This window comes from Carassius gibelio, chromosome B5, assembly GCF_023724105.1.
Source record: "Carassius gibelio isolate Cgi1373 ecotype wild population from Czech Republic chromosome B5, carGib1.2-hapl.c, whole genome shotgun sequence".
Lineage (NCBI taxonomy): Eukaryota > Metazoa > Chordata > Actinopteri > Cypriniformes > Cyprinidae > Carassius > Carassius gibelio.
This window is the reverse complement of record NC_068400.1, coordinates 15,263,722-15,279,372: the sequence shown is the minus strand read 5'-3', so window position 1 is coordinate 15,279,372 and position 15,651 is coordinate 15,263,722. Positions and strand designations below refer to the sequence as shown.

The 15,651-nt window shown below is 36.5% G+C and overlaps 2 protein-coding genes across 2 annotated transcripts in view; both read left to right on the top strand.

Moving 5' to 3' along the window:
- LOC127957234 (uncharacterized) overlaps positions 1-15,651 on the top strand; it is a 364,986-nt gene that overhangs the window by 247,326 nt on the left and 102,009 nt on the right. The gene's annotated exons all lie outside the window — the stretch shown is intronic.
- LOC127957238 (nucleus accumbens-associated protein 2) overlaps positions 1-15,651 on the top strand; it is a 41,896-nt gene that overhangs the window by 1,005 nt on the left and 25,240 nt on the right. The gene's annotated exons all lie outside the window — the stretch shown is intronic.

Genomic DNA, 15,651 nt, shown 5'->3' with positions numbered 1-15,651 from the left:
CTTTCTATTTGAATAAAAAAAAAAAGTTCATTGTAGCATGATTCCTCAGCAGTTGATTTGTTCATTGTAACCGGATGTCATTTTTAACTCTGAAACCACATGAACAGAGAAACGGCCACACACTCAAAGAGATAAACTAACTGTTTGAGACAGATTGATATGGCAAGCTTGATCTACAGTTGTTCAGACAGGGCTGGGGCCGATCTTTAGTTTCGGCTGAGTGCATGTTTGTTGCTTTAAGATTATTCAGACGATGACTAAATTGGAGAAAGGAAGTTTGGTCAGAGGAGAGAGTGTATAGCCACATGGAGTGTGTGTGTGTGTGTGTGACTGTTGCGTGCTGCTGTCTGGTTTCCAAGACATGTGACTGTGCACAATGCCTCCTTTCCTATGCAACTTACATGTGTTCCATGGCATTTCCTGCATAAGATCTCACTGTCCCCATCTAGATGATATCTAACAAATATTTCATGTGTGCACAAGTAAGTCATTTTAACAGAACAGTGTGCACTTAGTGTCATATTCCTTACTGAAAGAAAGACTTTCTGCTATACCAAATGTCTGCTTTTCTGGGTTCCTCATCAGGATGAGCGTGTGAAGAGATTTTGAGGTAGTTTTTGGACTATGGTGGTGTATTTCCTGGCCCGTAGAGCCACAGGGCTTCTTTTCACAACTACTCACTGCTGTAAAATCCACACCAGCTGTTACTGCAAATGTGCTGAATATGAATACATCACCGTTTCGATGCACATATGTGTTTTTCAGTGGCTGAATCTTAAATCTGTGCTCACAGCCTTGCAAATAGTAATTTATCGTTACCAACTCAAAATATCGAAATGTTTGCTAGTTGCAGGCCTACAGTACGTGGCATTGACAGTTTTGGTTTGTAAATGTTTTTTGAATATCATTGGCTTTTCTTTACTCACAAAACAAACTGTGGGCATGCATTCTTGCCTGTTTTTAATATTGTGTTGTCTTTAAACTTCTGTAAGTTTTGTTGATGATGTTTGAGAATGAGGGCATATCACACACCCTGCCCATATTGAAATAAGTGTTATTTCAGTATAATTTACATAAAGTTTTGATTAATATTTTGAATTTGTGTTTATTATTGTGTTTAATATTTTTAATATCTAAAAATAGAAATAGTGCTTTGGCAACTAGCTATATAAATATTCTGAAATAATATTTAAACCTTCTTCTTCTTCTTCTTCTTCTTCTTCTTCTTCATATACTTCTCCTACTGAGACCAGATTTTAAAGGGGCATATGACGTTGCTAAAAAAACATTATTTTGTGTATTTGGTGTAATGCAATGTGATTATGCGGTTTAAGGTTTAAAAAAACATTATTTTCGGTTGCACTTTAATTTATAGTATGTGTACTTACATGTACTTATGGTGTACTTAGAGTGTATTCATCTAAGAAAGTTCTGTAATACAGGGTAACTACTTGGGGTAGGGTTAGGTTTAGGGTTAGGTTCAGGGTTAGTACCTAGTTATTACATAGTAATTGTAATTACTATGATAAGTACATACAGTAGTATGTACAGTACATAAGGAACAGGACTTTAAAAATAAAGTGCTACTTTATTTTCCATATAATGTACATTATTGTTTCTCTATGCCCTGCCTTTCTGAAACGCATACATTTTTACAAAGCTCATTGTTCTAAAAAAGCAAGGTGCGCTCTGATTGGCCAGCTGTCCCTTGCGTTGTGATTGGCCGAATGCCTCAAGCGTGTGACGGAAATGTTACGCCCCTCACCATACTGTGATGCTGTTTCGCATCAGGACAAGACTCAGCAGTTCAGCCAATGTACCAGGGCTGTCATTTTTTTTTTTTTTTTGATATCGTCGAATTTAAAATAAAAATCCAAATTTAGGTGTGCGTTCGGGAGGCTGCTTTAAGGCCCGCCCCGGGTATACTTCACATTTTGCATTTTTGATCTATCTCAACACAGCCTCGTCTGATCTATCTCACACACAGCCTCGTCAGTACCACTTCTGTCATCATTCACCTTGTGCATGCGCTGTTAACAGCCGCGCACCCCATCTGCCTGCAGGCAATTTTTGAGATTGCGCGGATGGGGTGCACGGCTGCCCGCGAGCCCTCTTGATGACGAAAATTACATAATCCGGAAGGTGTGTGGACGTCACCCTAACTGAAATTATGCATTTTAAATTTGAATATAAATCTAATTTTGATCATATTTATTTGCAAAATTCTAATTTATTTTTTCAGCCATTTTGACAGCCCTACAATGTACTATTAGTAGTATCTGAATAACTTGGGATATTGGTTTATTTAACATCAGAGGGAGTGTCAGGTACGTTTATAAACCGAATAACTTAAGTAATTTGTGGATTAGTGCGTACTGGAGACACAAACTGTTTCAAAATGATTCAATTCGATCTGGGCATCAATAGACAGAACGAAACCCATTACAAACGAGGCATTTGGTGCATCCAGTGGGGACATAATTACTGATTGTAATGACTTATAGTCCTACTGTCTTTTTACACGTTACTTTGCGTATTGCTCTGCATAAACATAAAACCATTTCTGCATTTGTGATCGGAGAAACAACAAGCGCTACTCTACATTGCTCAAAACCCGTGTTTGAATCTTTAGTGGCAAATTATTTAAATATAAAAACGTAACATTACTTACAGGCTGTGAGTCATAAGCGCCAGACTGTCCTTGCAAAGTTGAAACTGCCTCACTCTAGTAACTTTCTAATCATGCCAGCAACATGCTAGTCACTTTGCTAATCGTGTTTGAAACATGCTAGGACATGCTAGTAACTTTCTAATCATGCTAGTCACTTGCTAATCATGCTTGAAACATGCTAGCAACTTGCTAGTCACTTGGTAATCATGCTAGCAACATGCTAGTCACTTGCTAATCATGCTGGAAACATGCTAGCAACATGCTAGTCACTTTCCAATCAGGCTAGCAACATGCTAGTCACTTGCCAATCATGCTACAAACATGCTAGTCACTTGCCAATCATGCTGGAAACATGCTAGTCACTTGCCAATCATGCTGGAAACATGTTAGCAAAATGCTAGTCACTTGCTTGCTAATCATGCTAGCAACTAGTGTTGCACGGTGCACCAATACTTCAAAAGTATCGCGATTCTCGGAAATTAAAAACGTCACGATTCCTAAATGTATTAGTATCGATACTTCAAAGAATGACCATGTTCCAGATTTGTAAGAGACGTATTTCATGTTGGTGTGTACAACGCACGCTTCCAGTGCCTCCCTATGGACGTCTGTGTTTTTTAAAAAAAAAGCACTACAGCGATTTGTTTGGTCAGACAGTTCATATAGAATATTCACATTAATCGGGGATTAAACGTGGAGTTATGTTCTGTATGCTAAATATGAGCGTATCTGCACCTATAACTGTGCTTTGTATCAGCTGATTGCTGATCGAGATTTACATGCTTGGCTCACCTGACCCTGTATACTCATTCATTTAGTTCATAAACAAGATGTATCAGTTCATTTAACTTATTCATGAATGAGAAGATCTCTCGATCTCGTTCAGTGAAGGGCGGATTCGTTCACTACATTCAACAAATCACGTGCTCCGTCACATCTTGAGTAACTCTTTGACAGGATGAAACAGTTCACAGAGCTGTTCACGAGCTGTGCGTGCACTTCTAATAGCGCCAAGCTCGCACGCTGCAGTAGGAGGAACTTCAGTGAATGAGAAATATGAATCTAGTGGCAATGTATCTTCCGTGATGTCCCCGATGCGCGGGCCGGGTGGGTAAAGAAATTTTATTTTATTTGCAGGCTGGGGCAGGCCAAATAATTTAATAAAAGCAGGACCCGCGCATCACTAGGCTGCATGAGCGAGCACAGGTGATACTGTGGCCGCCGGTTCACAACTGGTAGAAAAAGACGACGCTCATTAAAGCTCACTGGCTGAGTTTTCTCCTCTGAAAGAAAAGGTTGCACAACTGACAGAATAAGTTACAATATCTGAAATATTGCTGCTAAATCTTTTTTTTTTTGAATGCCATTGCTTAAATTGATATTATTTATCTTTTGACATTTAATCTTCTGACTTCAGAAACATTGTTTAATATAATTGCTGTTCATATTTTTATTCAAAGTTCAGAATCAAGATAAATGTATTACTCTTATGTTTCTTATGAAAACTGAGATAATGCTGCTAAATTTATTCTTTCTTTACCTTGAATGTCATTGCTCTACTTTATTTTTTATATTCAAATGTTTAATATATCTGCTGTTCATGTTCATTTATTAGTGTGTTATATTATTAGAATGTTGTTTTAAAATAAAACACAGCAATGGTATTTGAGTGTATTTTCCCTTTTCAGGAAAAGTATCGAAAAAGTATCGAAATCGAAATTCTTGACTAGGTATCGTATCGAAACAATAATTTTGGTATCGTGACAACACTACTAGCAGCATGCTAGTCACTTGCTAATCGTGCTTGAAACATGCTACGACATGCTAGTAACTTACTAATCATGCTAGTCACTTGCTAATCATGCTTGAAACAAGCTAGCAACTTGCTAGTCACTTGGTAATCATGCTAGCAACATGCTAGTCACTTTCCAATCAGGCTAGCAACATGCTAGTCACTTGCCAATCATGCTACAAACATGCTAGTCACTTGCCAATCATGCTGGAAACATGCTATTTACTTGCTAATCATGTTAGCAACATGCAATTTACTTGCTAATCATGCTTGAAACATGCTAGCGACATGCTAGTCACTTGTTAATCATGCTAGGAAAATGCTAGACACTTGCAAATCATGCTGGAAACATGCTAGCGACATGCTAGTCACTTTCTAATAATGCTAATGACCTGCTAGTCACTTGCTAGTCATGCTAGCTACATGCTAGTAACTTGTTAATCATGCTAATGACATGCTAGTCATGATACCAACATGCTAGTCACTTGAGAATCATGCTAGCGACATGCTAGTCAAGTGCTAATCATACTAGCAAAATGCTAGTCACTTGTCCATCGTGATAGCAATATGCTAGTTACTTTCTAATCATGCTGACAAAATGTTAGTGACATACTAGTCACTTGATAATCATGCTAGCAAAATCATAGTAGTTTGCTAATCATGCTAGCAACATGTTAGAAACATGTAAAAGACATGCTAGTAACTTGTTAATCATGTTAGTCACTTGGTAATCATGCTATCAACATGTTAGTCACTTTTATTTATATTTATTTCGATTTCTGTTAAACTGAGAATCGCCACGAGTGCTCTCATAGACTTCCATTCAAAGATAATTTTTTTCGAACTGCAGGCACTGTAATGCAATCTTAATGAGTTCCGGGAGGGCTAGCCCTAACGTGCTTTCGTCATCGTGCATAACCTTAACTTGTGCAACAACTGGTGGGAACAGTGACATGCAATAATTTTTAAAACTATTTAGAATTTTAACAACAAGAAAAAAATTAAAAACTACTTAAATATCTTTATCAAATGTGGAGAAAAGAAAAAAAAGTGCAGGAAGTCGTATAAACAAGGATTTTCAAGGACGTGGTATGAGTGGAGAAAAAGGCTAGCAGGCTGCGAAGTAACCACATCCTGGCTTCAGTCTTCATTTGCTGCTGAATTATGTTAAGACACATATAGAAACATAAGGAGACCAAAGATTGGTTCCTAATGTCAGTTTATTTTTAATTAATACTATAGTAGTTCAGTTCCCTTTACATCTTTACTAGCCATTAGTTTATCAATTGAATGGGTGACCTATCCTAATTAATCATGCAAACATTTGCCCGCTCTGAGAGAACTGGCAGGAGCCGCCACTGCTAGCAACATGCTAGAAACATGTTAACGACATGCTAGTAACGTGTTAATCATGCTAGTCACTTGCTAATCATGCTACCAACATGCTAGTTACTTACTAATTGGGCCAGCAACATGCTAGTGGCATGCTAATCATGCTGGAAACACGCTACGAAATGCTAGTAACTTGTTAATCATGCTAGCAACATACCTGTCACTTGCTAATCATGCTAACAATATGGTAGTTTACTATTTCTTATCTATTTGTCTATGCTTTCAAAACTTTAAAACTAAAACCCCTCAAACTTTAAGCTTTTAAAACTACTTACAACTTTCTGACTAGACTTTTTCAAGCCAACTTAAAGTTTGTCTACAAACTAAACTGTAGAATCTTGTTTATTTTTAGTTTTTAGTTTTAGTTAACTATAATAGCCCTGGTTGGCATTTGTCTAATTTGACAAGCTTCTACTAACACAACATTAATTTACTCCAAGAGTTGGATTAGTCACTCAATAACAAAACGTAGGGAAGTGTTTTCTTCTTACTATTTATTTTGCCATCCTCTTTATTTATGGCTGAAAGTTGAGTTGCATTTTAAGATTTGCATTTTGCATTGTTTTCTCCTGGTTTGTTATTCATTGTTGGGTCACGACCAACCAGGCACAGCAGTAATGTATTTTCTAAATGGTGTTATACACTTATAAATGTAATAAACTGTTTTGTGGTTATAAAAATTGCTGCCAATGCCAGTAAACCAACTCATCAGCGAGTTTGACTGTGTTCTGAAACTATCCCGTCATCTGTGTGTCGTGTGTTCTCACACAATATACAAGGCCATGTTTCTTGGGCTCAATGCATGCCTGTAGGCACGCTGTCTTTGGTTTGGCCAGCTGCCATGTCCCTGATGACGTGCAGCAGCTGTATTTTTGCACTGTGTCCTGAGTTGCCTTCCCGAGGCCTCACTCTACCAAACATTCCACATGGGGCTGAAGGGCCAGCCGGGGTTTGTTGGGTTTGTCTGACGTACTCTCTGGGCTGAACCCTGATGGGCCCCTTTACTGAGAGACTTATCTGAATACAATGAGTTTGCACTCTTCATCAATAATTCGATCTCGGGCCTGGAGTATCTTGAGACTTGCTGTGACAAAATCTGTCATTCTTCACAGACCTTTTGTTTATTGACAGGGTTAAAATCTCAAAAGTAGTTTCCACTGATGCACTGCAGATTGATAAAGGCATTCTGGTAATACCGTGTGCCATTTGTGTATTCATTTATCGTTAGCTTACAGCTTTACATGAAAACAATGCTCCACAATAAATGCTTTTCATTGGCCAATTCTTTAAAATGTTGGAGGATTTCGATATAAGCTGAGGGGAGACTGGTTTTCCTTTGCTGTAAAAAGTAAAAAAATAAATAAAATACTGGGTTCTAATGAAAGTAGCATATAAAAATTATTTTAACATAGTTGCCACAACAATTTTTATCATTTTCATTTTCAACTTGATTTACTAAAAATAACAAATTAAAAAAACTATACATACATATTAAAAATAAACTGTAAAAAAAAAAATCTAAAACTCTAACTAAAATTACAATTATAGCAGAAAATAAAAAAATTCAAAATATTGACAAAAACTACAACAGGCTAAACTTAATTATATCTTGTTTGTTTGTTTGTTCATTCATTCATTTAAATATTCCCTGGTATAACAAAAAAAAGTTTTCTACCATGTTTTTTTCGAAATGTTTCATGGTTTAAGCTTGATGCAAAAATTTACCTCAGCTCTCAAATATCATTGCACCACACTGCATTATTTCACAGGCAGTTTTCTTGTGCTGTGTGCCAAGAACAATTATTTTTTTCTGTATAAAAAAATTTAATAAAAAGAGTGTTGAACTGTTGAACTGAATCCAGTGTGAGTGAAAACCTGATTAAAAACCCCAAAAAAGCCAATTATTTTTCAAAACGTGTTTTGTTCCAGCCCTGTTGCAGTGTGTTGGGGTTGAATGTTACAGGGTTGAAGATTGGTGCTAGAACCGTTTATACAGGATGTTTCACAGCGAGTTTACAGGGTTAGGGTTCATCACTCGTGTAGTCCATGTTGTTTACATTGACTTAAATCCCACTTGGCATGTATGAATAGTTACTATGCACCTATCGCTGTTTCTGTAATGCCAATGAGATGCTGGTGAATATGCTGAACTTCAGGTCTCCTATCAAATCAAATCAAATGCAGTTTCTTCATATAGTCTATGTATGAACCTGTTCAGTCAGATATTGGAATGAAATGTGGGTAGAATGACCTTTTTTGTCATTGTGTTGTGTAAACAGTGCATATCAGTGTCTTCATGGAAAACTGTTCATGCTTAATTGTATTTCTGTGTACTTTCGTAAGAGGGAAAATATGGGATGAAAGAGATACAGTGGTGCTGCAGTGATAAGAACAATAAGTGCACTTTTATGGACATATTAAACCAACAACATGCAATGAATGCTGCACACAAACTGAATGATTTACTGTCAAACTTGGGCTGGAGGTTTGATAGTTTGTTAAATTAAAAAGCTTTTTCTGTCTCTCCCTCCCCCTCTCTGTCTTTGTGATTTCTGGTAAGTGACATGGCTGGCCTTTGGCATAACGCCTGGCATGATCACATGGTATGGATGTCACGCCAGTATGTGTGTGTGTGTGTGTGTGTGTGAGAGAGAGAGAGAGAGAGAGAGAGTCTCTGTGAATAATTCCACATGAATGACTGTGTGTATATTGTACAATTCCAGCGGGGCAGAGCTCACTAGGACTGTAAACACTTCAGAGCTCTGATGATTTTCAAATTTAGCCATCCAGTGTCCTCTTTTTCAGGAATATTTAAGCTGCTTTTATCAGTTCTAATAGCTGCCAGGGTCTTGCTCAAAGTTATCTTGCCAAGTATGCGTTTCTGTACACATGTAAAAACTTGCACACATTATGCAGGTAAAGCTGCCAGTCGTCTCAACAAGCATGCAAATTATTGTTCTTGTTAATTTGTTTACATATGATTTATTGCATCATAGTTGATGTGAATGAGTCTCACAATGCAATATAAAAGTGACCTTTAAGCAAATTAAAGGAAAACGCCACCGTCTTTCCATATTCCAGTATGTTCTTTCCGTATTCCAGTATGTTCTTCCCGCAACTTAGACGAGTTGATACGTACCTCTCCCTTCTCAGTGCATGCACTCAATCGCTGTAGTGCGCTCAGCCACTATCCTGGCGTTTAGCTTATCACCATTCATTCCTTAGGATCCAAACAGTCATGAATTTAGAAACTACCAAACACTTCCATGTTTTCCATATTTAAAGACATATCCTGAAAACACCCTCTCCCCATCTCCCTCTAACATCCGTCAATACAAACAACCAGTTTTCAGAAGTGATGATATTACTGCGCCGAGGTCGAAGTGCTGTGAAGTGCTCTTCCGCCATACATTATAGTTATAATTTTTTTATCCGCTCTTATCCGCCACATTTTATTTTGTGCCACCATTCTTTACTTGTGTAACTACTCATGTAATCGTCTTTAAATAGGGAAAACATGGAAGTTTTTGGTGGTGAATGGTACTAAGCTAAACGCTAGCATAATGGCGCCGTGCGCTACTGCAATTGAGTTACACGCTCTGAGATGGGAGAGTTACGTATCAACTCGTTTAAGGTGAGGGAAGAACATAGTGGAATATGGAAAAACGGTGGCGTTTTCCTTTAACTAGGGCTGTCAGAGTTTATTTGATGCAACTAATTAAAGGAAAAATAGTGTGTAACAAAAAAGGCATTTAACGCATCTGTTTGCCATCATACATTGTTCAACATGATGCATGATACATGATTAGAATGCACATATTTACCTAAAATTCTATATATAAGAGTGTGATTTTTGAGGGGTTTTTTTTGTCCTCACATTTGTATTATGTAATATAGTTTAGCAATATTATGCCAGCATGAGTGCTGTTTTTCCCAAATCTGCATGAGTGGAAATGTGATATTGATTTTATACAACAATTCAGTGAACAAAAATTTACTATTGTGTTTCGCAAATGAAAAAAGTTCAAATAAAGGAACGGAAAACACTACAGTGATTCGTTACTGAATTAATTTATGGTTCTAATGCTTCAATGACTCATTCATAAAGACAGCAGCTGTGTCTCATTTTGGAGGCTGTGTCCTTCGGTGGTCACATTTGAAGGCTGCATACATCATCAGTGCAATCTCATTTAAGAAAAGTAACCATTAAATTAGAAATTAGAGTATTTTACACATCACAAGGAATAACAGTCCATTTTATTATGGTTGCTTTTCTTAAATAAGACATCCTTTATGATGTATTCATCCTACAGAAGATGTAACCTCCAAAAAGAGACACAAGCAGTCAATACTTGATTAATTTGTCAGTGAATCCGCCATTTTAATGAACTGGTTACATGAATGATTCAATGACTCACTCATTAAGACTAGCCACCACATACTGGCACCTTTTAGTTTCATATTTATCGTGTGTGTGTGTGTGTGTGTTTATGTAGGCCTATATATATATATATATATATATATATATATATATATATATATATTTATTTATTTTTTTCTAAAGGAGATATTTCAATATTTAAATTATCTGATTGCAGTGTAACTGCATGCATGCCACCCCTGTCAACCTTTTGAGTAAATAAATTTATATGCAGCTTCTGAAAACAGAGTTATGGCCACATTGTAGACTTAAAAGATTATGTTTAATAAATTTTTTGTTGAATCTAAATATTTCTTTCTGAAGCTACATTCATTTTGTAATGTCTATTCAATGCTTTTCTCATTTAACACAATGAATTTAAAAAATATTTTAGGATTCATTTCTAAGCCCAAACTGGTGTGCAATTAATTTGATTAATTAATCTTCCCATCATGTAATTCATTAAATATCAACATATTTGATAAAACACTAATATTAAGTTTTAACATTTGAATGATTCCTTAGCTCTTGTGTGTTTTTAAGGAGAGTCTGCTGCTATTTTTTTGATAAGGCACATCATTTGCACCATGAAACAGGTGGAAAAATCCCACAGATACACACAGAAGGACAAACTCTATCTCTCTTTTTATGCCAGGCAGCAGGAAAGTAGTTTTTACACAGACAAACGCCACGGCTAATTTCTTACAATCAATAGTCCTAGATCCTGGACTATTGCTTCTCTTTTTACATTTTCTATAGTATTATAAAATATTTTTTCTCTCTTTGACGCCACATTCCTGTTCTCTTGTGCACACCTGTGGCAAATGAGCTCTCATGTGCTGTGATCCAGATCTGTGGTTGAGCTCCAGCAGAATGTCTGGAAAAATCTCATGGAACAGCCTATTTTATCTTCATCCATACTGCTCCCATGATCCAGCACAAACCCATGGTGTTTTTCCTTAACTTGGCTCTTGTGAACTGATAATGATCAATAAGAAGGGTTTCATGATGGGAATTTCTTAGAACATGCACACATATCAGTTCACTGTTACAATCTGTGAGTGCTGGATTTGCTTAATTATTACATATGGTCGTCTGTAGTGTGGATGTGCTTACTACAGATGGCCTAATGCCAACACAAAATATTTACAGATATTTTAATAAACTGTAAACATAGTAAGTCTATTTTAGTTCCCCTCACTCCGCAACAAATCATTTCAATTAACAGTATTTAGTAAAGAACAAAATTTTTAAATAGGCCTTTCAGAAGTTATAGCAATGTAAACGACAAGCCAAAACAAATTAATTTAGAATAAAACGAAACTGAAAACTAGGGATGCAACGATACCATTTTTTCAGAACCGATCGGATCTGATACCGAAAATTCTGAGTATCTGCCGATACCGATCCAATCCGATACCAGCGCAGTTTTTTTTTTTCAATATAGAATTTCTGTACTGCTCTGTGTTGACCTGATCATCATTATTTTGTGTTAATCACAATCTACTACATATACACAACTTCATTTTAATGGAAAATAACAAATGAAAAAATATATAATCATAAACGATTACAAAAATATTATTATAAACTAATTTGTTATAATTCAGCAGCAAAAGATACTCTAGATTCTTGAAAAATCACAGGAGCACAATAATTTTATCAAATCTATTGAAATATTTTATTTACAAATAAAAGTGAATAAGTCTCAAATCTGGTAAAATGTTACATATTGCTCTTTGTATTGTTGTAAAATACATTATTGAAAAAACAAGTATATACATTTACGTAGAAATCTAAAAGAGGTTTCTTTTAAATCTATAGCACAGTAACTAAGGCAGCAACATATCATAGGACAGAACAAGAAAGACTATTAATAATCTTTGATTTCGCAGAAAATATTATAATACTGAAGACACCTATACATACAGTGGGCATCTAGTCATAGTTGGGGGCGTGGTCTGGCATGGCGAGGGTAGAGTCGGCGTGGGGGAAAACACAACAAACATTGTATGTATTTAAAAGACAAAAATGCACATATTGAGCGCTCATCCCAAGAGACACGTAGAACAATTGTAGTCTCTTTTAACTTTAATATTCATATACACTAGTCCATATCGATTTTTGATTCATTGTACAGCCCTTCTTTAGATTTATTCATTCAAAAATAGGCAAATTCTGTGACGTTCTGCTTTATACAGCATGTTCCATTTGTGACTGGATTCCGAGATTCGATCTGTGTTGCTTCGCAAACACAGACGGGGTGAATTTATGAATGAAAGTGTGAAAGTTCTGACACAAAACGAAGTTGTTACGTATCCTCACACTTTTTTAAGTGGGTATACGGAAATCCTTGGCCTTTTCTAGTGGCGTATACCTGCATATCATGTAGACTAAACCTCTTAGCAGATGCGTTTTCATGTGAGTTTAGGTTCGACACTAGGCTACTGTTACATAGTTTTGCTTCAGGTAGAATACAGAAAGAACAGAAAATGACAGCAACTCTTCGGCATGATTGTCCCGTGTATTCCCGGAGCCGATACCGATCCTGAGTATCAGATCGATGCATCCCTACTGAAAACTGAAAAATAATCTTGCTTTATTACGTTTTTTCTCAGTTCACAGAAGCGCTGCAGGTGCGTGATGTGATATGAAGACCATGTGAATCCTCATGTTCCGTTGTTTGCTGCTTTTTGTGCATGTAAAATGAATCCCCGGGAAACAAATGTTAGTAATTTTTAAGGGAAACGATTGGTCTGTGCAATAAACTGGACATTATTAACAACATTATTTACCTATAATCCATAATCCAATCCATAGTCTCAGGCACATGGAGAAATCCAGTTATTTTCTATGAACTGGTTCTTTTGGACGGTTTGTTTAAATGAACTGGTTCAGTTCATTACTAGTTTGTTGGTAATATGCGCATATCATTGGCTCTTCAGTTTTAGCCCGAGTTAAACTGTTCAATCATAATGGGATCGGATACATCGTTATTTTGGCTCATTTTAAGTTGGAGTGACTGTCTGACCATCTAAAAGTGGATTTTGATTGAGTAACTTGGTTCAGTCCAAAATTATGAACCAGTTCAAAAGAATGATTAGTTTGTGGATGAGATATCACTTGAACCGTTTGCTTAAGGCTCTGGATTACAGGTAGTACTGTTGTAAATAATGTTAGGTTTCTTGCACGGATCATTTCACTTCATAAGACTTCAATATATCACCATGGGTGTGAATACACCAATGACAACGGTTTCAGCTAAAAATCTTCTTTACTGTTCTACTGAAGAAAAAAAAAGTAATCTACTTCCTGGATGGTCTGAGGGTGAGTAAATTAAGAGCAAAACCTAATTTTTGGTGAACTATCCCTTTAATGGAATTGCTAGTGGATAGAGATATACCAGTAAATTAAAGCTTGTTTGAAACCGTCCCATAAAAACCACAGCACAGCTGTGAACACTAATAAGCATGCAACTCAAATGGACCTTCAGATAGTTTCACCAAAACTACTACTTAGTTTTTTGCTTGTTTGTTGCTTGTCAGTCAGTTTGTGTTTATATATATATATATATATATATACACACACACACACACACACACACACACACACACACAAAACGAGCAAATTCCCTAATCACTGAAGCAGTTATTTACTTCAGTTCAGCACAAGTTCTTCACTCTCAAATTATAGATTACTTATAAATACTGAATCAGTTTGTTGTTTTTTATGATGAGAGAATTAGAAAAGACTGCTGAGCAAAATTCTAGTGTTTTCACCGGGGACTGATTTAAATGCTCTTGATTGCCCATTGCATTTACAAGCTCCACAGTTAGAATGTTCAGTGCTGCAAAAACAACACCATTGATGATGGCGCATGAGCAGATCTTAATGTAATGCAGCAGTCAACACTTTTAAATTTCACATTTCATATTAATCACCACCGTCATCACTAATCACAATAATAGATTTAATGTCATTAAGCAGTTATCTTGAGTTTAGGGGCATTTTGCTAATTTTTTGGCATTTGTTTTTGCACCAAGCTCCTGTTAATTTATTATTCTGTTCTACAGTACAGCTCAGACAGTATTAACTAATGAAGCTGCTCTTTGCACAATGCTTCATGCATCACAGCAGACACTGTGAGATGGACTTACAGTGTCGGTTGCTCACTGACTCATATAGAGAATTTTACCCCAGAACTCACATAACGCTTTCACTAAACTCATTGGCATCTGCTCTCAATTGTGCATGCATCTCTGCAGTGCATATGATCAGTTTGTAGAATACAGTGTTGGTGGGTCATCTTGAATCACTATTGTCTTCTGTTTTACGTGGTTGCGACTCAGACGCAGTGAAGAAGTGTGTTCAGGATAATGATGAGGTCAAATCATCACTGCAGTGGTGCACCATCACCAACTAACATTTATTACTGGAATGCTTCAGTCCAGACTCATCTCAATTCTACTGTTTATTGTTGTACAGTCATACATGACTTACATGAAGTAGCCTGCCTTATTTCTTTGGTATTAACAGTTTTATCGTGCATTTCCACTGAGTAAATGGGTGTATTGTTTAACAATTAATCCTGTCATGTGATTTGAATTGCTGTACCAAAATTTCTCAGGATTGACCTTTGCTTATACTGTATGTATTTGAAAGTGCCATGAACAGATGGTGTTTATGGAAACTTTTGATGCAATGAACATATTCATCTGAGATCATCGCTAAGTTTAGAGTAGGAAACAAACATAAAGCTCAGTCACATTATGGCAGGCTCACTCTTTGTTCATCATCTGGACTGTTGTTGAACTGAAATATAAAACCACACATTTCCAGCACATGCATTCACAGTATTGATGTGTTTTTATCTTGAATGACAGCAGCATATATGAAGGCATTGTGAATAATGCATATTGCACTGAACTGTTGCTAGTTTCTGCTTGATATCACTTGTTGGCTCGCTTTAGACAAACAGTCATCTTGGAAATAACCTAGTATTTACACAGTTGAGTTTGAGGAAGAACTAGGCACTGGCTTTGACAGATCTTTGAGAGTTAGTTTTGTGTTTTTAGACATTTAAAATCATTGAGCTGAACAGCTTTGTTTTCTGAGGTATTCAGTGCTTCTTACTTTTAGATGGACAGACATTTTGATTATGAAGTCCACACACACTTTGGTATTTTTTGTACAGGTCTATTTTTATAAAATCTCTATCGATTTCAGATTTACCCTAAACTACACACAGACTCATCCACCACAGTTTTATGGTATTATGCCTGCTTCTCATTTATTCTTCAGTCTTTATTTTGAATGGCTCTCTGGGCTGAACTTTATCACGGCTGCTTCTGCTTTCTGCCTGGACAAAAGTCGAAT